This window comes from Ranitomeya imitator, chromosome 3 (genome assembly GCF_032444005.1).
Source record: "Ranitomeya imitator isolate aRanImi1 chromosome 3, aRanImi1.pri, whole genome shotgun sequence".
NCBI classification, from domain to species: Eukaryota; Metazoa; Chordata; class Amphibia; order Anura; family Dendrobatidae; genus Ranitomeya; species Ranitomeya imitator.
In genome coordinates this window covers 305,187,567-305,212,227 of record NC_091284.1, presented here as the reverse complement: position 1 = coordinate 305,212,227, position 24,661 = coordinate 305,187,567, and the positions used below count along the sequence as shown (strand labels likewise).

The 24,661-nt window shown below is 43.7% G+C and overlaps 1 protein-coding gene across 2 annotated transcripts in view; it reads left to right on the top strand.

The window, feature by feature from the left end:
- The window catches only part of SYNRG (synergin gamma), a 474,426-nt gene that overhangs the window by 215,144 nt on the left and 234,621 nt on the right, over positions 1-24,661 (top strand). The window lies entirely within an intron of this gene.

Here is a 24,661-nt window from a genome sequence, read left to right as displayed (position 1 = left end):
GAGCATCCCACGGCTACTTCTAGTGTTGTGTTGAGCTTAGGGACTGCGGTCAGTACAGGTACCACCTCCTTCAGAGCTCGTCCCATGTTGCTCCTAAACCACCAGTTCATAACAGTTCCCCCCCACAGAGTGCTCAGGACAAATTGGACAACAACTTTTGGGGTCCACTTTCTCCTTTTACTCTTGGGAAAATTAAAAAATTGTTGCTGAAAGATCATTTTTGTGACTAAAAAGTTAAATGTTCATTTTTTTCCTTCCATATTGCTTCTGGTGCTGTGAAACACCTGAAGGGCTAATAACCTTCTTGAATGTGGTTTTAAGCACCTTGAGGGGTGCAGTTTGTAGAATGGTGTCACTTTTGGGTATTTTCAGCCATTAACCTTTATAGCTTTGTAACAAAAAAGAGTGTTTCCAAAATTGTGCTGATGTAAAGTAGACATGTGGGTAATGTTATTAATTAACTATTTAGTGTCACATAACTCTCTGGTTTAACAGAATAAAAATTCAAAATTTGAAAATTGCGAAATCTGCTGAAATTTTGCCAAATTTCCAATTTTTTCACTAACGCATAAATTATCGACCTAAGTTTACCACTAACATGAAGCCCAATATGTCAAGAAAAAGCAATCTCAGAATCGCTAGAATCCGTTAAAGCGTTCCTGAATTACTACCTCATATAGGGACACTGGTCAGAATTGCAAAAAATGGCCAGGTCATTAACCCCTTTCTGACATTGGACGTACTATTCCGTCCATGTGGGGTGGGCCCTAATTCCCAAGGACGGAATAGTACTCCAGCACGATCGGCCGCGCTCACGGGGGGAGCGTGGCCGTTCGCGGCCGGGTGTCACCTGACTATCACAGCTGACATCCGGCACTATGTGCCAGGAGCGGTCACGGACCACCCCCGGCACATTAACACCAAACATGATCGCGGTGTTCCGGCGGTATAGGGAAGCATCACGCAGGGAGGGGGCTCCCTGCGGGCTTCCCTGAGACCCTCGGAGCAACATGATGTAATCGCGTTACTCCAAGCATCTCTTACCTCCTCCAGGAGGAGGCAGCAGGCCTGGATCCAAGATGACCGCGGCATCCAGGTCCTGCAAAAAGGTGGCTTCACTGCTCAGAGCAGGCGCCGGGAAGCCTGGAGAAGTGCACGTCAGATCGCTGATCTGACACAGAGCACAGCAGTGTCAGATCAGCGATCTTACACTATAACATGATGCCCCCCCTTCCCCCTGGGGCAATGTTATAGTGTAAAAAAAAAAATATTCACATGTGTAAAAAAAAAAAAAAAAATTGCCAAAAAAAAAAAAATATTGTTCCAATGAATACGTTTCTTTATCTAAATAATAATTAAAAAAAAGTACACGTGTTTAGTATCACCGCGTCCGTAACGACCACACCTATAAAACTATATCACTAAGTGAACACCGTAAAATAAAAAAAAAACAAAAAACAAACAACGCTTTATTCTCATACCGCCAAACAAAAAGTGGAATGACACGCGATCAAAAAGACTGATATACATGAAAACATCATCTTGTCCCTCAAAAAACAAGCTGCCAGGCAGCATCATCAGCGAAAAAATTAAAAAGTTATAGTCCTCAGAATAAAGCGATGCAAAAATAATTATTTTTTTCTATAAAATAGTTTTTATTGTATAAAAGCTCCAAAACATAAAAAAAAATATATAAATGAGGTATCGCTGTAATCGTACTGACCCGAAGAATAAAACTGCTTTATCAATTTTACCAAACGCGGAATGGTATAAACGCCTCCCCCAAAAGAAATTCATGAATAGCTGGTTTTTGGTCATAATGCCTCACAAAAATCGGAATAAAAAGCGATCAAAAAATGTCACGTGCCTGAAAGCGTTACCAATAAAAACGTCAACTCGTCCCGCAAAAAACAAGACCTCACATGACTGTAGACCCAAATATGGAAAAATTATAGCTCTCAAAATGTGGTAATGTTTTGCAATAAAAAGCTTCTTTCAGTGTGTGACGGCTGCCAATCACAAAAATCCGCTAAAAAAACCCAGTATAAAAGTAAATCAAATCCCCCTTCATCACCCCCTTAGTTAGGGAAAAATTAAAAAATATATTTATTTCCATTTTCCCGTTAGGGTTAGGGCTGGGGTTGGGGTTAGGGTTAAGGCTACAGTTAGGGTTGGGGTTTGGATTACATTTACGTTTGGGAATAGGGTTGGGATTAGGGTTAGGGGTGTGTCAGGGTTAGTGGTGTGTTTAGGGTTACTGTTGAGATTAGGGTTAGGGGTGTGTTTGGATTAGGGTTTCAGTTATAATTGGGGGGTTTCCACTGTTTAGGCACATCAGGGGCTCTCCAAACGCGACATGGCGTCCGATCTCCATTCCAGCCAATTCTGCGTTGAAAAACTGAAACAGTGCTTCTTCCCTTCCGAGCTCTCCTGTGTGCCCAACAAGGGGTTTACCCCCACATATGGGGTATCTGCGTACTCAGGACAAATTGGACAACAACTTTTGGGGTCCAATTTCTCCTGTTACCCTTGGGAAAATACAAAACTGGGGGCCAAAAAATAATTTTCGTGGGAAATATATATATTTTTTTTTTATTTTCACGGCTCTGCGTTATAATCTGTAGTGAAACACTTGGGGGTTCAAAGTTCTCACAGCACATCTTGATAAGTTCCTTGGGGGGTCTAGTTTCCAATATAGGGTCACTTGTGGGGGGTTTCTACTGTTTAGGTACATTAGGGGCGCTGCAAACGCAATGTGACGCCTGCAGACCAATCCAAGTCTGCATTCCAAATGACGCTCCTTCCCTTCCGAGCTCTGCCATGCGCTCAACCGGTGGTTACCCCCCACATATCCGGTATCAGCGTACCCAGGACAAATTGGACAACAACTTTTAGGGTCCAATTTCAACTGTTACCCTTGGAAAAATACAAAACTGGGGGTTAAAAAATAATTTTTGTGAAAAAACATGATTTTTTAATTTTACGGCTCTGCATTATAAACTTCTGTGAAGCACTTAATGGGTCAAAGTTAATGGGTCAAAGTGCTCACCACACATCTAGATAAGTTCCTTAGGGGGTCTGCTTTCCAAAATGGTGTCACTTGTGGGGGGGTTTCAATGTTTAGGCACATCAGGTGCTCTCCAAACGCAACATGGCATCTCATATCAATTCCAGTAAATTTTGCATTGAAAAGTCAAATGGCGCTCCTTCGCTTCCGAGCTCTGTCATGCGCCCAAACAGTGGTTTACCCCCACATATGGGGTAGCAGCGTACTAAGGACAAATTGTACAACAACTTTTGGGGTCCATTTTCTCCTGTTACCCTTGGTAAAATAAAACAAGTTGGAGCTGAATTAATTTTTTTGTGAAAAAAGGTAAATGTTCATTTATATTTAAACATTTCAAAAATTCCTGTGAAACACCTGAAGGGTTAATAAGCTTCTTGAATGTGGTTTTGAGCACCTTGAGGGGTGCAGTTTTTAGAATGGTGTCACACTTGGGTATTTTCTATCATATAGACCCCTCAAAATGACTTCAAATGAGATGTGGTCCCTAAAAAAAAAAATGGTGTTGTAAAAATGAGAAATTGCTGGTAAACTTTTAACCCTTATAACTCCCTAACAAAAAAAAAAAGTTGGTTCCAAAATTGTGCTGATGTAAAGTAGACATGTGGGAAATGTTACTTATTAAGTATTTTGTGTGACGTATCTCTGTGATATAATTGCATAAAAATTCAAAGTTGGAAAATTGCGAAATTTTCAAAATGTTCGCCAAATTTCGGTTCTTTTTACAAATAAAGGCAGGTAATATTAAATAAATTTTACTACTAACATGAAGTACAATATGTCACGAGAAAACAGTGTCAGAATCACTGGGATCCGTTGAAGCGTTCCAGAGTTATAACCTCATAAAGGGACAGTGGTCAGAATTGTGAAAATTGGCCTGGTCATTAACGTGCAAACCACCCTTGGGGGTAAAGGGGTTAAGGTCCAAATAGGCTGGGTTTTGAAGGGGTTAACCCCTTAATGACCGCCAATACATTTTTTTTTTACTGACCTGAGATATAAGAGAGCAGCATCCCCATACAGTTGACAATCCTGCAGCTGTCGGCTGTACACTATAGCTGCCAATGTGCTGTATCAGCGAGGATATGTGTTGGCAGAGTCCAGGTCTGTTTAACCCCTTAGATGCTGCTGTAATAGTGACTACATCATATAAATGGTTAACAGAGTGTGGGGGCTTCCTCTTTATCCCCATCGGCACTCTGAGATCATGATTGTCTTGTCCTGATGTCTGCCATAGCAATTCATGGCCAAACGGCAGCCTTAGTCTCCTGGCTATAGCGATCTGTTCAGAAGTTAGCGACATTTTGCTGGTAAAAATACACATTTTCATTCATGTCATGTCACTTTATTAACCCTTGAAGTTATTTTCAGGAATTAATGTAAACTACCTGATAGCAGTTTTCAGTATGTCAGGGGGTGTTGTTTTTAAAATGGTATCACTTTTCGGGGTTTCCAGTATAAAGGACCCTCAAAGTCACTTCAAACATGGATAGGTCCCTAAAAAATAAATTGTACATTTCCTTGAAAAAATGAAAAATTAATGCTACATTTTTAAACCTCCTAAAAGGCTAACAAAATAAAATAACATTTTACAAATAGTGCTGATGTAAAGCAGACATGAGGGAAATCTTATATATTAACCCATTTCTGACATCAGATGTACTATCCCATCGAGGTGACCTGGGCCCGTATGACCATCGATGGGATAGTAATCATATGTGATCAGCAGTGCTCACGGGGGGAGCGCGACCGATCACGGCCGGGTGTCAGCTGATTATCACAGCTGACATCCGGCACTATGTGCCAGGAGCGGTCATGGACCACTCCCGTCACTTTAAGCCCCAAGACACTGAGATCAAACAAGATTGCAGTGATCCGGTGGCATAGGGAAGCATCGTGCAGGGAGGGGGCTCCCTGCATGCTTCCCTGAAACCCTCAGAACAACGCAATGTGATCGCGTTGTTCCGAGGGTCTCCTCCCTGCAGGCCCCCGGATCCAAGATGGCCACGGGGTCCTGTAGGGTCCTGTAGGGAGGTGGCTTGTCAGTGCCTGCTGAGAGCAGGCGCCGGCAATAGTGATGAGTATAGTGATCTGACACTTTGCACAGCACTGTGTCAGATCAGCGATCTACCAGGCAGTGCAGGAGACTTGCTGGCTAGTGATGAACGAGTATACTCGTCGCTTGGGTTTTCCAGAGCACGTTCGGGTGGTCTCTGAGTATTTGTTAGTGTTTGGAGATTAAGTTTTCATTGCCGCAGCTGAATGATTTACAGCTATTAGCCAGCTTGATTACATCTGAGGAATCCCTAGCAACCAGGCAACCCCCACATCTACTCAGCCTGGCTAATAGCTGAAAATCATTCAGCTGCCGCGACTAACAAATGCTCGGAGATCACCCGAGCGTGCTCTGGAAAACCCGAGCAACGAGTATACTCGTTCATCACTAGCCAGCTAGTCTCCTGCACTGCCTGTCAGATCGCTGATCTGACTCAGTGCTATGCAAAGTGTCAGATTAGTGTCAGATCACTGTACAGTGATGTCCCATCCTAGGAGAAAGTAAAAAAAAAATGATATACTGTGTAAAAATATATTTTTTTAAATTCCCAAATAAAGAAAAAAAATATTGTTCCAATAAATACATTTCTTTATGTAAATAAAAAACCAAAGCAATAAAAGTGCACATATTTGGTATGTCCACGACCGTAACGACCTGACCTATAAATCTGTCCTACTAGTTAACCCCTTCAATGAACACCGTAAAAAAAAAAAAAAACGAAGCAAAATACAATGCTTTGTGATCATACCGCCAAACAAAAAGTAATAACAGGCGATCAAAAAGACAGACATAAATAAACATGGTACTGCTGAAAACGTCATCTTGTCCCGCAAAAAACGAGCTGCCATACAGCTCCATCGGCGAAAAAATAAAGTTATAGCTCTCAGAATAAAGCGATGCAAAAATAATTTTTTTTTATATATAAAATAGTTTTTATTGCATAAAAGCGCCAAAACATGAAAAAATAATATAAATGAGGTATTGCTGTAATCGTACTGACCTAATGAATTAAACTGCTTTATCAATTTTACCACACGCGGAACGGTATAAACGCCCCACCCAAAAGAAATTCATGAATTGCTGGTTTTTGTTCATTCTGCCTCCCAAAAATCGTAACAAAAAGCGATAAAAAAATATCATGTGCCGGAAAATGGTACCAATAAAAACGTCATCTCGTCCCGTAAAAAAAAAAAAGACCTCACATGACTATGTGGGCCAAAATATGGAAAAATTATAGCTCTCAAAATGTGGTGATTCAAAAACTATTTTTTTGCAATAAAAAGCGCCTTTTAGCATGTGACAACTGCCAAACATAAAAACCCGCTATAAATAGTAAATCAAATCCCCCTTCATCACCCCCTTAGTTAGGGAAAAATAATAAAATAAAAAATGTATTCATTTCCATTTTCCCATTAGGGTTGGTGCTAAAGTTAGTTAGGGCTGGGGCTAGAGTTGAACTTAGGGTTTGGATTACGTTTACGGCTGGGATTAGGGTTAGGGGTGTGTCAGGGTTAAGGGTGTGGTCAGTGTTATGGTTTAGATTAGGGTTAGGGGTGTGTTGGAGTTAGGGGTGTGTTGGGGTTAGGATTGTGGTTGGGTTTAGGGTTAGGGGTGTGTTGGGGTTAGGTTTGGAGTTAGAATTGGGGGCTGTCCCCTTTTTAGGCACATCAGTGGCTCTCCAAACGTGACATGGCGTCCAATGTCAATTCCTGCCAATTTTGCACTGAAAAGACAAATGGCGCTCCTTCCCTTCCAATCTCTGCCATGCGTCCGAACAGTGGTTTACCCCCACATATGGGGTATTGGCATACTCAGGACAAATTGTACAACAACTTTTGGGGTTAAATTTCTCCGGTCACCCTTGGTAAAATAAAACAAATTGTATCTGAAGTAAATTTTTTGTGAAAAAAAGTTAACTCTTCTTTTTTTTTTTCGTTTTGAACATTCCAAGAATTCCTGTGAAGCACCTGAAGGGTTAATAAACTTTTTGAATGTTGTTTTGAGCACGTTGAGGGGTGCACTTTTTAGAATGATGTAACTTTTGGGTAACTTTTTCTATCATATAGACCCCTCAAATTGACTTCAAATATAATGTGGTCCCTAAAATAAAAAAATGGTGTTGTAAAAATGATAAATCGCTGGTCAACTTTTAACCCTTATAACTCCCTAACAAAAAAAAAAATTGGTTCCAAAATTGTGCTGATGTTAAGTAGACATGTGGGAAATGTTGCTTATTGTGTATTTTGTGTGACATATCTGTGTGATTTAACCCCTTTACCCCCAAGGGTGGTTTGCACGTTAATGACCGGGCCAACTTTTACAATTCTGACCACTTTCCCTTTATGAGGTTATAACTCTGGAACGCTTCAACGGATCCTGGTGATTCTGACACTGTTTTCTTGTGACATATTGTACTTCATGATAGTGGTAACATTTATTTGATATTACCTGCGTTTATTTGTGAAAAAAAAACAAATTTGGCGCAAATTTTGAAAATTTCGCAATTTTTCAACTTTGAATTTTTATGCAATCAAATCCCAGAGATATGTCACACAAAATAATTAATAAGTGACATTTCCAACATGTCTACTTTACATCAGCACAATTTTGGAACCAACAATTTTTTTTTAGGGAGTTATGAGGGTTAAAAGTTGACCAGCAATTTCTCATTTTTACAACACCATTTTTTTTTAGGGACCACATCTCATATGAAGTCATTTTGAGGGGTCTATATGATAGAAAATACCCAAGTGTGACACCATTCTAAAAACTGCACCCCTCAAGGTGCTCAAAACCACATTCAAGAAGCTTATTAACCCTTCAGGTGTTTCACAGGAATTTTTGGAATGTTTAAATACAAATGAACATTTAACTTTTTTCAAAAAAAATTTAATTCAGCTCCAATTTGTTTTATTTTACCAAGGGTAACAGGAGAAAATGGACCCCAAAAGTTGTTGTACAATTTGTCCTGAGTACGCCGATACCACATATGTGGGGGTAAACCACTGTTTGGGCGCATGACAGAGCTCGGAAGCGAAGGAGCGCCATTTGACTTTTCAATGCAAAATTGACTGGAATTGAGATGGGATGCCATGTTGCGTTTGGAGAGCCCCTGATGTGCCTAAACATTGAAACCCCCCCACAAGTGACATCATTTTGGAAAGTAGACCCCCTAAGGAACTTATCTAGATGTGTGGTGAGCACTTTGACCCATTAAGTCAGTGGTCCCCAACTCCAGGCCTCAAGGGCCGCCAACAGTGCAGGTTTTCAGGATTTCTTTAGTATTGCATCGGTGGTAATGTGATCATCTGCACAGGTGATGATTCCAACCACTGTGCAATACTAAGGAAATCCTGAAAACCTGCACTGTTGGCGGCCCTCGAGGCCTGGAGTTGGGGACCACTGCATTACGTGCGTCACAGAATTTTATAATGCAGAGACGTAAAAATAAAAAATCATATTTTTTCACAAAAATGATCTTTTCGCCACCAATTTTTTATTTTCCCAAGTGTAAGAGAAGAGATTGGACCCCAAAAGTTGTTCAATTTGTCCTGAGTACGCTGATACCCCATATGTGGGGGTAAACCATTGTTTGGGCGCATGAGAGAGCTCGGAAGGGTAGGAGCGCCATTTGACTTTTCAATGCAAAATTGACAGGAATTGAGATGGGATGCCATGTTGCGTTTGGAGAGCCACTGATGTGCCTAAATATTGAAACCCCCCACAAGTGACACCATTTTGGAATGTAGACCTCCTAAGGAACTTATCTAGATGTGTGGTGAGCACTTTGACCCATTAAGTGCTTCACAGATGTTTATAATGCAGAGCCGTGAAAATAAAAAAACATTTTTCCCACAAAAATTATTTTTTAGCCCCCAGTTTTGTATTTTCCCAAGGGTAACAGGAGAAATTGGACCCCAAAAGTTGTTGTCCTATTTGTCCTGAGTACGCTGATACCCCATATGTTGGGGTAAACCCCTGTTTGGGCACACGGGAGAGCTCGGAAGGGAAGGAGCACTGTTTTACTTTTTCAACGCAGAATTGGCTGGAATTGAGATCGGATGCCATGTCGCGTTTTGAGAGCCCCTGATGTGCCTAAACAGTGGAAACCCCCCAATTATAACTGAAACCCTAATCCAAACACACCCCTAACCCTAATCCCAACGGTAACCCTAACCACACCTCTAACCCTGACACACCCCTAATCCCAACCCTATTCCCAACAGTCAATGTAATCCAAACCCTATCTTTAGCCCCTAACCCTAGCCCTAACCCTAGCCCTAACCCTAACCCTAGCCCTAATGGGAAAATGGAAATAAATACCTTTTTTAAATTTTTCCCTAACTAAGGGGGTGATGAAAGGGGGGTTTGATTTACTTTTATAGCGGGTTTTTTAGCAGATTTTTATGATTGGCAGCCGTCACACACTGAAAGACGCTTTTTATTGCAAAAAATATTTTTTGCGTTACCACATTTTTGAGAGCTAGCATTTTTCCATATTTCGGTCCACAGAGTCATGTGTGGTCTTGCTTTTTGCAGAACAAGTTGACGTATTTATTGGTAACATTTTCGGGCACGTGACATTTTTTGATCGCTTTTTATTCCGATTTTTGTGAGGCAAAATGCCCAAAAACCAGCTATTCATGAATTTCTTTTGGGGGAGGCGTTTATACCGTTCCGCGTTTAGTAAAATTGATAAAGCAGTTTTATTCTTCGGGTCAGTACGATTACAGCGATACCTCATTTATATCATTTTTTTATGTTTTGGCGCTTTTATACGATAACTATTTTATAGCAAAAATAATTATTTTTGCATCGCTTTATTCTGAGAATTAAAACTTTTTTTAGTTTTTCGCTGATGATGCTGTATGGCGCCTCGTTTTTTGCGGGACAAGATGACGTTTTCAGCGGTACCATGGTTATTTATATCAGTCTTTTTGATTGCGTGTTATTCCACTTTTTGTTTGGCGGTATGAGAATAAAACGTTGTTTTTGCCTCGTTTTTTTTTTTACGGTGTTCACTGAAGGGGTTAACTAGTGATATAGTTTTATAGGTGTGGTCGTTATGGACACGGCGATACTAAATATGTGTACTTGTATTGTTTTTTTATTATTTAGATAAAGAAATGTATTTATAGGAAGATTATATTTTTTGGGGGGGATTTTTTTTTGGATTTTTTTTTTTACACATGTAAATATATATATATTTTTTTTTACAGTATAACATTGCCACAGGTGGGGGCATCATTTTATAGTGTAAGATCGCTGATCTGTCGCTTTGCTGTGCACTGTGTCAGATCAGCGATCTGACGTGCACTTCTCTAGGCTTCCCGGCGCCTGCTCTGAGCAGGCGCAGTGAAGCCACCTCCCTGCAGGACCCGGATGCCGCGGCCATCTTGGATCCGGGCCTGCTTTAGGGAGGAGGAGGTAAGAGACCCTCGCAGCAATGCGATCACATCGCGTTGCTCCGGGGGTCTCAGGGATGCCCGCAAGGAGCCCCCTCCCTGCGCGATGCTTCCCTATACCGCCGGCACACTGCGATCATGTTTGATCGCAGTCTGCCGGGGGTTAATGCGCCGGGGGCGGTCCGTTACAGCTCCTGGCACATTGCGATGTTTTTTTTGCATTAAAGGGGCACAATGACTCTGGAAGACGGGTAAGGAAGTACTCTTCCCTCCAGTATTCCCTGGTCTTAAAGGCACATGACCAGTATTCCCTGGTTTTAAAGGCACATGATCAAGATTCCCTGGTCTAAAAGGCACATGACCAGCATTTCCTGGTCTTAAAGGCATTTGACTAGCATTCCCTTGTCTTAAAGGCACATGACCAGTCCGAAGCTGGTCACCCTAAATGAACTCAGGGAACCCTCCGTTGCCGATCCTAGCTTATAGCAGAGTACCATAGTTCCCCTGAGTGGGCTTCATCACTGCCACATCCCATGGCTTCTCTGATCAATAGATTGAAGCCCTCCGTGAACACTCTGTGGCTTGGAGTGCTCGCAGGACCATTATATATGGTTCCTCTCCTACATGGGAGCCGTCGGCTAGCAGGGCGCAAGTATTCTAGAAACATACAGGCGTCTAGAAAATGGAATCTTCATTTCCTGATCTCCCTCACCAATGATTTCCTGAGAACAAGACTCTGATAATGATCGGATACTGCCTTGGATCTGGACTCACCAGAGCTTCAGAAAAGGATGGATTCGCCTATTTAGATCATCAACCAATCTCTGTTGATTGATGAGGGCTACGGTTCTACTCTAGATCACGCAGTGTCCCTCATAAGGAGACTAAACTGCCTTGCAGAGCATTTGTCATTCACCTGGACATGGAGCATCCGGATAAGCGATCCACTGGACTGAAGCCTCTGCAAGCGCAGTATCTTTTTCAGCCAATATGCAAACACGTGGGGTGTCCCCTCCCCACATATACCCCCTACGACGTGGGATGCCATGCCTGGTCTGATTCTTAGGGGTGACTGGTCTTTTTAAAGGGCACCAATCTCCCCACACCATCAATAGACGAGCACATGGAGTGTCGCCTCCATGTATACTCTCTTCTGCAGCCATTCCTAACACCGGAACCAGCCCTGTCCACCCGGTGACTTGAACTCTGTGGGTGTACAGTGGCACCCTTTTTTGGTGTCCAAGCACCCCCCTCTGCATCTCCACTATTTAGCAGATGATGCAAGAAGGCAGACAATCCCGCTCCACTTCCCTGTTAAGAGGGTGGTGGATCGAGGGTTCATCATTTTAACTCTGCACTGTCAAAATAGAGCGGAGGTAGCAAGAAACCGCTTTTCCTGACCTTCTGGCATGTTTGATCGCAGTCTGCCGGGGGTTAATGCGCCGGGGGCGGTCCGTTACAGCTCCTGGCACATTGTGCCGGATGTCAGCTGCAATAGTCAGCTGACACCCGGCCGCGATCGGCCGTGCTCCCCCCGTGAGCGCGGCCGACCGCGTATGACGTACTATCCCGTCGGTGGGCATACGGGCCCACCCCACCTCGACAGGATAGTACGTCACATGTCAGAAAGGGGTTAAGGGCATGAAAATTTAAAGTTAAAAAATTGCAAAATTTTCGAAATTTTCTCCAAATTTCCATTTTTTTCACAAATAAACGCAAGTCATATCAAAGAAATGTTACCACTGTCATGAAGTACAATATGTCATAAGAAAACATTGTCAGAATCACCAGGATCTGTTGAAGCATTTCTGACTTACAACCTCATAAAGTGACAGTGGCCAGAATTATAAAAATTGACCCGGTCATTAACGTGCAATCCACCCTCAGGGGTAAAGGGTTAATGTTTTTCTGTGGTATGACTATCTGGTTTAAAGGGATAATTATTTGAAAATTGCAACTTTATTTTTACTTTTTTTTGTCAAATTTCTGACATTTTTTTTTATAGATAAACACGAAACATATCAGCTTAAATTTACCATTATCATACAGTATAATGTGCCATAAAAATAGTCTCAAAATCACTGGGATTTGTTGAAGCATTTCAGAGTTATCACATAAACTGGCGTTGGTCAGAATAAAAAAAAATAAAACTTGGCCTAGTCACTGAGGGGTTAACCATGTTTTTGATATGTTTACAATCCAATAACTTCTGGGGAAAAAACACAGAATGGTATGAAAGGGGCTATTCATTTTGTTGGGTATCGAACCAAAGACACCACTACATAATTTCCATTACTGAAGCACTCCCTGCCAGTCAGCTTTCTGTAATTTTCATTGCCCCTGGTACAACACTACATGTTATTTATGTGAATTAATATACGGTAGATCTTTATCGGGCAGAGAAAATAATTTGAGGTCAATCTGCATGCCTTATTATGAGCAAGACATGCATCTGCCTACTCTCTGGTCTCCGTGCTGGGTCTCCTCTCCTCCTCCTGTGTTGTAAGCTGTTCCTAACTAGCAGAAAAGATACTGTATAGGAGCAAAAGCACCCAGCCTTTCTCCAGAATCATGTTTGGAGGGCACACTGCTTTTTGTGCAGTTTAGGCAAGGCAGTACCACAGTAGAATAGTGAGGGGGGTACAGTAACACTCCATACGTAAAAATGTGTGCCAAAGAGGTGAAAAAAAGGCAATTTGCAAGTAACTTATTTGTCTAATACTGTTCAACTTCTTCAATTTGGATATGTCTGTACTACAACCCCTGGCAAAAATTATGAAATCCCCGGCCTTGGAGGATGTTCATTCAGTTGTTTTATTTTGTAGAAAAAAAGCAGATCACAGACATGGCACAAAACTAAAGTAATTTCAAATGACAACTTTCTGGCTTTAAGAAACAGTAAAAGAATTCAAGAACAAAAAATGTGGTAGTCAGTAATGGTTACTTTTTGTAACCAAGCATAGGGTAAAAATAATGGAGTCACTCAATTATGAGGGAAAAAATTATGGAATTACCCTGTAAATTTTAATTCCCAAAGCTAACACCTGCATCAAATTAGATCTGCTCGTTAGTCTGCATCTAAAACGGAGTGATCACACCTTGGACAGCTGTTGCACCAAGTGGACTGACATGAATCATGTCTCCAACACGAGAGATGTCAATTGAAACAAAGGAGAGGATTATCAAACTCCCAAAAGAGGGTTAATCATCACGCAATGTTGCAAAAGAAGTTGGTTGTTCACAGTCAGCTGTGTCTAAAATCTGAACCAAATACAAACCACATGGGGAGGTTGTTAAAGGCAAACATACTGGTAGACCAAGGAAGACATCAAAGCGTCAAGACCGGAAACTTAAAGCAATATGTCTCCAAAACAGGAAATGCACAACAAAACAAAACAAATGAGGAATGAATGGGTGGAAACTGGAGTCAACGTCTGTGACCGAACTGTAAGAAATCGCGTAAAGAAAATGGGATTTACATACAGAAAAGCTACACAAAAGCCAACATTACCACCTAAATTAGAAAAAATCAAGGTTATAATGGGCTAAGGGAAAGCAATCATGGACTGTGGATGACTGGAGGAAAGTCATATTCAGTGCATCTGCATTGGGCAAGGTAGTGATGCTGGAACTTTTGTTTGGTGCCGTTCCAATGAGATTTCTACCTGAAGAGAACATGCAGATTTTCACAGTCATTGATGATATGGGGCTGAATGTCAGGTAAAGGCACTGGGGAGATGACTGTCATTACATCTTCAATAAATGCACAAGTTTATTTTGATATTTTGGACACTTTTCTTATCCCATCAATTGAAAGGATGTTTGGGGATGATGAAATGATTTTTCAAGATTAATGCATCCTGCCATAGAGAAAAAACTGTGAAAACATTCCTTGAAAAAAGACACATAATGTCAATGTCATGACCTGCAAATAGTCCAGATCTCAATACAATTAAAAGTCTTTGGTGGAAGTTGAAGAAAATAGTCCATGACAAGGCTCCAACCTGCAAAGCTGATCTGGCAACAGCAATCAGAGAAAGTTGGAGCCAGATTAATGAAGAGTACTGTTTGACACTCATTAAGTCCATGCCTCAGAGACTGCAAGCTGTTATAAAAGCCAGAGGTGGTGCCACAAAATATCTAGTGATGTTTTGGAGTGTTTTTTTGTTTTTGTTTTTCATGATTCCATAATTTTTTTCCTCAGAGTTTAGTGATTCCATAATTTTTCCCTATACTTGGTTTGTGCCATGACTGTGATCTGCTTTTTCTCCTTCGCTTCATTGAGGGACACAGACCGTGGGTGTATGCTGCTACCAATAGGAGGCTGACACTAAGTGATACAAAAAAAGTTAGCTTCTCCCCTGCAGTGTATACCTTCCTGCTGGCTCTTAGCTAACCAGTCCTTGCTTAGTGTCTGTATGAGGCACATGGGTCTGTTTCAGACCCCATCATTTTTATTTTTTTTTACTTTTCTGTAAATTTTTATTTTTTAACTAACGGAGTGAAGGGGGCGATGGATCCTTTCAAGATTCCGATCTCCCCCGAACCATCAACAGGCGAGAACGCGGAGTGTCGCCTCCCCGTACCCTCTCCTGCGACGTGGGAAGCCATGCTTGAGCTCACTTCAGGGGCAACGGTTCCTTCGGGTCCCGATCTCCCCACATCAGCAACGGGCGAGCACATGGAGTGTCGCCTCTATGTATTCTCTCCTGGAGCCAGGCCTAATGCCGGACAACTGGCCCTGTCCACCCGGGAGCTTGAACTCTGTAGATGTACAGAGGCTCCTTCTCTTCGGCGTACGAGCAGCCCCCACTGTCCCACCACTGTTAAAGAGGATGGCACAAGGAGGTGGACGGTTCCTCTTCACCTCCCTAACAAACAAAGGGATAATGGATTGAGGGTTATTGCTTTATCCCTGCACCGTCCACGCTGCAATACCTGACCTGCAGCAGAACAGCACAGTCATCCGCAGCGGCTCCATGCCAGGACACGCACCAATTGTCAGTGGATCCAGTCAGCGATGGGCCCCTGCAGTGAGATATTAACATCCTGACAGGCAGCCGCAGCTTCCCTGTGGCCCACCTCCCTAAGGTAACGCTCCGGCCGGCTGCAAAAATTTAGCCCCTGGCTTCGGCCGATGTGTAGGCCACATCCTGCAAGTCGTGCCCGCACTATGGCACGCTAAGACTTCTCCGCCCATCTTTTCTGGAGTTTTCTGCCTGGCACGGGATTGTTTGCTTTTCTTGGCCCACTGCCCCTCTATTCTACCCCTGGTATTGCTCCCGCCGGCTGCAGAAATTTAGGCCCCGGCTTGGGCCTATTCATGGAAGTCACGTGGCTCCTCCCACATCGTGTCTGTGGCTCCGCCCCCGAAATAGCTCCTCTCGCTCTCTGCAAGACTTTATCACCTCTGCATCTAACCGAGGCCATCTTGATCCACCCGGCCGGCAGGGGCGATGTTTTTTTTGCATTAAAGGGGCACAACGACTCTGCAGACGGGTAAGGAAGTACTCTTCCCTCCAGTATTCCCTGGTCTTAAAGGCACATGACCAGTATTCCCTGGTTTTAAAGGCACATGATCAAGATTCCCTGGTCTAAAAGGCACATGACCAGCATTTCCTGGTCTTAAAGGCATTTGACTAGCATTCCCTTGTCTTAAAGGCACATGACCAGTCCGAAGCTGGTCACCCTAAATGAACTCAGGGAACCCTCCGTTGCCGATCCTAGCTTATAGCAGAGTACCATAGTTCCCCTGAGTGGGCTTCATCACTGCCACATCCCATGGCTTCTCTGATCAATAGATTGAAGCCCTCCGTGAACACTCTGTGGCTTGGAGTGCTCGCAGGACCAATATATATGGTTCCTCTCCTACATGGGAGCCGTCGGCTAGCAGGGCGCAAGTATTCTAGAAACATACAGGCGTCTAGAAAATGGAATCTTCATTTCCTGATCTCCCTCACCAATGATTTCCTGAGAACAAGACTCTGATAATGATCGGATACTGCCTTGGATCTGGACTCACCAGAGCTTCAGAAAAGGATGGATTCGCCTATTTAGATCATCAACCAATCTCTGTTGATTGATGAGGGCTACGGTTCTACTCTAGATCACGCAGTGTCCCTCATAAGGAGACTAAACTGCCTTGCAGAGCATTTGTCATTCACCTGGACATGGAGCATCCGGATAAGCGATCCACTGGACTGAAGCCTCTGCAAGCGCAGTATCTTTTTCAGCCAATATGCAAACACGTGGGGTGTCCCCTCCCCACATATACCCCCTACGACGTGGGATGCCATGCCTGGTCTGATTCTTAGGGGTGACGGGTCTTTTTAAAGGGCACCAATCTCCCCACACCATCAATAGATGAGCACATGGAGTGTCGCCTCCATGTATACTCTCTTCTGCAGCCATTCCTAACACCGGAACCAGCCCTGTCCACCCGGTGACTTGAACTCTGTGGGTGTACAGTGGCACCCTTTTTTGGTGTCCAAGCACCCCCCTCTGCATCTCCACTATTTAGCAGATGATGCAAGAAGGCAGACAATCCCGCTCCACTTCCCTGTTAAGAGGGTGGTGGATCGAGGGTTCATCATTTTAACTCTGCACTGTCAAAATAGAGCGGAGGTAGCAAGAAACCGCTTTTCCTGACCTTCTGGATGCAGCTGCGCATTCTGCCACTTGGCAGATTAACCGGGTAGAGCCTCCTGTGGTTTGTCTACCAATATTCCTGTCCGATGGGTCATCAATTAAAATTACAACGGACTGTCAGACAGCAAATCTGGTTCGGTCCGTCTTTCAGCCTCGGGTTGAGTGCTCTACCCTTCCTTAGCCACCGCATGGGTTGCTCAAGCAATGGTCTCCTAGTCGGAGACTGTCATGATCCATGTTTGGATCTGTGGCAGATCTGGTTTCCCTCAGATTTAAACCTTTTTTTCTTTTTTGGTCATTGGGGGTTAATTCAGTTTTCTCCCCCCGTTGGCTACTGGTGTTATTGCATTGCATTGCATTGCTGTTGGATCAGCTGATGTTTGTGACCACTTCCACCATCCTTTATAAGGTCACCTGGTGCATCAGCTGACTGTTGGTTATACAGTTCCTTTCAGAAGACCAACCTCGCAGTAGCAGCTCCCTGCTGTCAGCCAAGTCAGGTCTTTGGAGCTCAGTTGCTGTACTTTCTTTGTGTTGGAGTTTGCAGCGGCGTGCACAAGTTCTGAGTTTTGTTATTTTGTAGTTTGTGCATTCACCTTTTGGTATCGTGTTCCCCTCACTCTTATATTGTTATTTGCTTTGTGGTGCTGTTTACACTGTTCACCCCCTGGGGTGGGGGTTGGGGGTTTAGTACAGGGTTTAACAGGAGACAGGGACAGGTCGATGACTTGGGCCTCTCTACCTTCAAGGGTACCCCCAAGTTAAGGAAAGACAGGTCTTCCCCTAGCCTGAGGGGCAATTCAGGGGCCCAGATTCCTAATCTCCTGTCTTCCTATTTTTGTCGTGACTGACAGAGACCTTTACTACTTTGATTCACATCAGTAACCTTTTCCTGAAGACAGTACAGCTGGTCAATCAAAATTTCTTGAGCGAGAGACTAGCTGGTTCACGCCTGTCGGATGCAGCTAGTTGTGCGGCGCTGTCAGCAACAAATGCCATTACACCCAGAAGGGCATTATAGCTCAGAGTATGGAAGCGTACTCTGCATTCAAAAAGCCTCTGACATCATTCCCTAGGATTTCATGTTTCCTATAGACCCAACCAGCAGTGGAAGAATTGTCCAGGACGGTCTAGATCTAAGGGATCTTGGTTCCAAAAAGGGGGACCGAAAAAATAAGACTGATCCTGGACCTCAAACTTTTTTACCAAGCTGGACATGGTCCTCCTTCTTTGGATGGAGTTCCTCCACTCATCCATTATGTCAACGGAAAAAGGGTGGATTTTATGGCATCCACCAACATTCGGGATGCTGACCTTCACTTTCCTATTTTCCCCTCTTCAAAAATTCCTTCACTTTTCCATTCGCAAACAACATTTTCAACTCACGACCTTGTCTTTCGGCCTTGCTACCGCACCCTGAGTGTTCGCAAGGGTCATGGCGGCTGTCATGTTCCTCTTGCACCCTAGAGGCGTGGTCGTCCTGCCCTATCCGATCGACTTTCTAGCCGTTCTTCCAGGACTACGCAGAGTCGTCTATACCAATTGCTATACCCTCTCTCTCCTGGGCTGGCAGCTTCATCTAGACAGGTTTTTCCTCTTTTCCAGCCCAGCAGATATCCTTTTTGAGGATGATCCTGGACACTTCCAGAGGGTTGGTATTTCTTCCTTGAGACAAGGCCGTGGCCCTTCAACTCAGAACTCACTTACTTGATCACTCATTCCATTCGATTTCCTGGGAGGGTCATGAGGAAAAAAGGTGACAGCAATTGAAGCTGTTTCCTTCGCTCCGTTCGTTTTCTGTAGGTCAAACAGGCTTTCAGAGGATAGTTTCTGAGCTTCCTCATCCAGGGGAGTTCCTTCCGGTTCAATGATTATTAGGGACTACCGATGCCAGCTTTCTTCTCCTGATCTTTGTTCTGGGGAATCTGAACAATACGGCTAGTCCTACAGCAGGTCCTTTGCCTTCTGGCAGGTCACCCCATCTGAATTCAATTGGATAATGCCACGGTTGTGCCATACGTCAATCATGTAGCAAATACCCTCTGTCAGGCAGCATGGATGAGGTACCTCACATTCTCAGATGAGCTGAGATCTATCATTCGGTGATCTCGGCAGTACACATCCCAGGAGTAGATCTCTGGGCGGTAGACTTCCTCAGCCATCAGGGTCCCGCCTCAAGTGAGTGGGAACTTCTCCTGGAAGTCTTCCATCAGATCTGTCTTCACTGGGGCACTCCAGATGTAGATCAGATGGCGTCCAGACTGAACGCCAATGTACTCGTGTTCATGGTTTGGCCTCAAGATCCAACAGCCATTGCAGTGAATGCTTTGGTTCTTCCGTGGTACCAGTTTCCATAACCCCCCTTCCCCTACTTCCGAGAGTCGTTTGGAAGCAATAGGGCCCCCAGTGGTCCTGGGAGATCCGCGCGGACCACGTTAGTTTTTTCTGTGTGCGGAGCTAGTACTTTTTCCGACTTATTGCAACGAAACTGCAAGTGGGGACTTTCTCGCAGGGAGTTTTCACATGTGGTCCGTCCCTTTCACATACCACTAGATCTTTGGGACCTTAAAGGAAACCTGTCACCCCTCCCCCCCCCCAGGCGTTTTTAACTGAAGGAGCCACCTTGAGCTGCAGTAATGCTGCTCAAGGTGGCTTTTAGTTGGTGTCACTGCCAACGCTGAAATAATGGTTTTTTTTATAATTTGTCCCTCATACCTCTATTTTGTCAGGGGGGCATGTCTTCCCCCCCTGACTCAAACTCCTCCCAGCCATCACTCAGGGCCTCCGGGCACCGCCTCCATTTCCTTCAGGAACCTCCCTGGCGCCTGCGCTGTAAGTTCGAAGGGCAGCACAAACTGCGCATGCCCGATAAAAGGAAAAAAAAATAAAATATGGTCCTGGGAGTCTTACAGTAGACTCCTTTTTTTGATCCGGACAGACTTTACTATCAGAGAAGGTTGCCCCTTTTTTCTCTGCGATCTTGTCATCCTGACAAGTCTTTGGAGCTAGACGCTCTGTTCTTTCAGACTTTTTTCTTTATTACCATCAAGGCAAGGTTGTCCTCAGGCCATCCCCATCCCTTGTTACCATGGTGGTATTGTATTCCCAATGATACGAGGGCCTCGTTCTTCCCTCATCTCTTTCGGCACCAGTCCATAAAATGGGAGGGATGGGTTCTCCATATTCTGGAAGAAGTGAGTGCTCTGAGTAGGTGCGTATCGTGCCCGGCGTCCATTCGAAGGTTGGACATCTTATCTGGGCTTCCTGACGGTCAGAGGAAGGCTTCCTGATGGTTACAGGAAGGGTTTAGCCATTTAATCGGCCATGTTAGCCTGGTGGATTCGTTACACCATCCATGAGTCCTTCCGGGTTAGACGTCAGCCTAACTCCACTCCACTCTGTCGATCGAGGTTTCTTGGGCTCTTGGCACCAGGCGTCGGTAAAGCACGCCTGCAAGCTTGCAGGTTCGTCCAGTCCGCATACAGTCTTGAAGCACTATAATTCCCAGACTTCCGCAGATGTGAGTCTGGGCAGGCCAACTCTGCAGGCCACGGTGGCTCTCTTGTAAGTAGCAGTTACACAAAGGCCTGATCTGATGTTGTACCCACCCAGGGACTGCTTTGGGACATCCCATGGTCTGTGTCCTACAATGAGGCGAAGGAGAAATAGGGATTTTTGTGTACTCACCGTAAAATCCTTTTCTCCCAGCCATTCATTGGGGGACACCGCTCCCACCCTGTTATTAGCTTCTGCTTGTTTTATAGTTTGACATGCTATACTCTCATATATAATGCTATACTTTATGTTGTTATTGATCTCCTACTGCTTTTGCACCGAACTGGTTAGCTGAGAGCCAGCAGGAAGGTATATGCTGCAGGGGAGGAGCTAACTTTTTTTGTATCACCTAGTGTCAGCCTCCAATTGGCAGCAGCATACACCCACGGTCTGTGTCCCCCAATGAATGGCTCGGAGAAAAGGATTTTACGGTGAGTACACAAAAATCCCTATTTTTCTACAAAATTAAACAACTGAATGAACATCCTCCAAGGCCGGTGATTAAAAAAATACAGCAAAACGAGGCAGAGCTTCTTACCTGCCTAGGCCTCTAAACAAATGCAAAGGCCGGTGATTACAAAATTTTTGCCAGGAGTTGTATGCAGACCAATTAGGTTGATTTAATAACCTATTTAGGCCACATTCAGACCTCCATATTGCATGTATTTGTTGTATTCGTTTTAGTCATTGATAGAACACGTAACCATTATAATCTATGGTGCTATTCACATGTATGTGTTTTTTTTTTCCCCGGGCCTTGTGTCTGTGCAAACATGTCCGTTTTCGTCTGGTGTCTCTGAGTCCATGTAGAACACATTCAACACATGAATGGTGTCCATGTGCCACCCATGTGTTGTATATATTTAACATGGCTAAGTATAGGTATCATTTTTTCACATTTAACCCCTTCAATATCCACTGTACATATACAGTGTAAGTCAGAAGCTGGTGTATGGAGTGGGTTCACGGACTTGCTGCATAGTTGGCAGGCGATGGCTGTGTGTTACATCCAGGACCTGGCTCTAACAATCACAGGTGGGGCAGAGGTCCTCCTGCGATTTCTACCTTTTTAAATGCCTCTGTCAAACTCTGACGGCTACATTTAACATGGGGGGAGGGGGGGAGGAATCAGTCTACGCGCCCGTGACGTGACAACGAGCTCCTTTGAAAGCCTGCCTGTGGCCAAGATTCAAAGGATATTGTGATTTATTTTTTTTTTACTATATATGGAAATGCTGTGGATATCAGATGATCGCTGTTTAAACCCTTTCTGACCTCGGACGGGATAGTACGTCCGAGGTCAGATCCGCTGCTTTGATGCGGGCTCCGGCGGTGAGCCCGCATCAAAGCCGGGACATGTCAGCTGCTCAAAACAGTAATAGACGCGAGCAGAATCGCGATCTGCCCGCGCCTATTAACTAGTTAAATGCCGCTGTCAAACGCAGACAGCGGCATTTAATTACCGCATCCGGCCGGGTGGCCGGAAATTACGTCATCGCCGACCCCCGTCACATGATCGGAGGTCGGCCATGCTTGTACCTTGTAACCATAGAGGTCCTTGAGACCTCTATGGTTACTGATCGCCTGTGGTCGGCGCTCACAGCACACCTGATTTTCTGCTACATAGCAGCGAACAGCAGATAGCTGCTATGTAGCAGAGCCGATCGTGCTGTGCCTGCTTCTAGCCTCCCATGGAGGCTATTGAAGCATGGCAAAAGTAAAAAAAAAAAAAAAAATTAAAAAAATGTGAAAAAAATTAAAAAAATATAAAAGTTTAAATCACCCCCTTTCGCCCCAATCAAAATAAATCAATAAAAAAAATATCAAACCTACACATATTTGGTATCGCCGCGCTCAGAATCGCCCGATCTATCAATTAAAAAAATGCATTAACCTGATCACTAAACAGCGTAGCGAGAAAAAAATTCAAAACGCCAGAATTATGTTTTTTTGGTCGCCGCGACATTGCATTAAAATGCAATAACGGGCGATCAAAAGAACGTATCTGCACCAAAATACTATCATTAAAAACGTCATCTCAGCACGCAAAAAATAAGCCCTCACCCAACCCCAGATCACGAAAAATGGAGACGCCACGAGTATCGGAAAATGGCACAATTTTTTTTTTTCTTTTAGCAAAGTTTGGAATTTTTTTTCACCACTTAGATAAAAAATAACCTAGTCATGTTAGGTGTCTATGAACTCGTACTGACCTGGAGAATCATAATGGCAGGTTCAGTTTTAGCATTTAGTGAACCTAGCAAAAAAGCCAAACAAAAAACAAGTGTGGGATTGCACTTTTTTTGCAATTTCACCGCACTTGGAATATTTTTCCCATTTTCTAGTACAAGACATGCTAAAACCAATGATGTCGTTCAAAAGTACAACTCGTCCCGCAATTAATAAGCCCTCACATGGCCAAATTGACGGAAAAATAAAAAAGGTATGGCTCTGGGAAGGAGGGGAGTGAAAAACGAACACTGAAAAACGAAAAATCCCAAGGTAATGAAGGGGATAAAGTCCCCTAAGGAGAACAGTAAAAATTGTAAAGAAGCATTTTTTTTTTTTAGAAAATATGAAAAACATAAACATTCAAATTTCCTTTCATTCTTTTCCGCCCAAAAAAATATACAAAAAAAACCACACACATTGTGGTATCCGTGTTCACAAGAGTACAATCTATCAAAATATAAAAATTCAGGAATGCCAAAATTACGTTTTTTTTGATCGCTGCTAGACCACAATGCTATAACAAGCAATCAAAATGTTATATCTATCATAAAATTGGCATCAATAAAAAAATTCTCGCCCCGCAAAAATAAGTCTTTGCACATCTACAGCTAACAAAAAAATGAAAACGACGTTACTGATCGCGGAAAATGACAACACAACCCCCAATTTTTTGTCCAAACTACAGTTTTTTTTAAATTTATTTTAGTGGTTAAAAAAAAAAAATCTGGACACGTTTGCTGTCTCATAGTACTGATGAGCAGAATCATATTGCGAGGTAATTTTTACCATCGTATTTACGCCATAAAAAATTCCAAAAAAAAATCAGAATTAGCCTATTTTTCGGACTGTAAGATGCACAAGACAACCTAGGTTTTAGTGGAGGAAGAAGGAAGAAAAATTGAAGCAAAAAAAAAAAAACAATATTACTCATCTTCTTTGCTATACCTTGCAGTGCTGTGTCCTGTTCTGATACCATCAGCTGATTTTAGCTTGTAAGCAGCACATGACGTCCCCCCATGCGCACTCACATGCCGAGGTCTGCTCCCTATGCTTTGGACTATGGGCGTGCAGAGCAGTGAAAATTCATTCTGTTTTCAAATCATCTGGCACCTGCGCTCTTTTGTCCTGCCTGGGGCAGGTGCAGTGAGCGCTGCCCGTCTGACCTAATATGCAGTTTCGCAGACTGCGCCTGTGCAGCTGCCCTGCCTGTGAATCCCAGCCCCTCAGTGTCTTATGATTTATTCACATTGTGGGGCTGGGATTCACAAGCAGGGCGGCCGCACAGGCGCAGTCTGCGAAACTGCATATGAGGTCAGACAGGCAGCGCTCACTGCGCCTGCCTCAGGCAGGACAAAAGAGCGCAAGCGCCGGATGATTTGAAAACGGAGCTGAGGAGGCGGTGCCCGGCGCCGAGAAGACAGTTGAGTGACGGCTGTGTGGCGTCTGCAGCAGGAGGGAAATGCCTGCCTCCAGGATTGAAGACAGGTATTTTGGAGAAATTACAAAACGCATTATTTCTGCATTTTCAGCACCAATAACTAAAAGAGCCACCTTGTCAGAATGCAGCATTACTGCTGCACAAGGTGACTCTTTTTCAGTTTCTAACGCCTGGGGGGGTGACAGGTTCCCTTTAACTGTGGCAAGCGATTTAATGTAGATTAGGATGTAGTATGAATAGCTTTAATTAATTTTCTTTTTTTT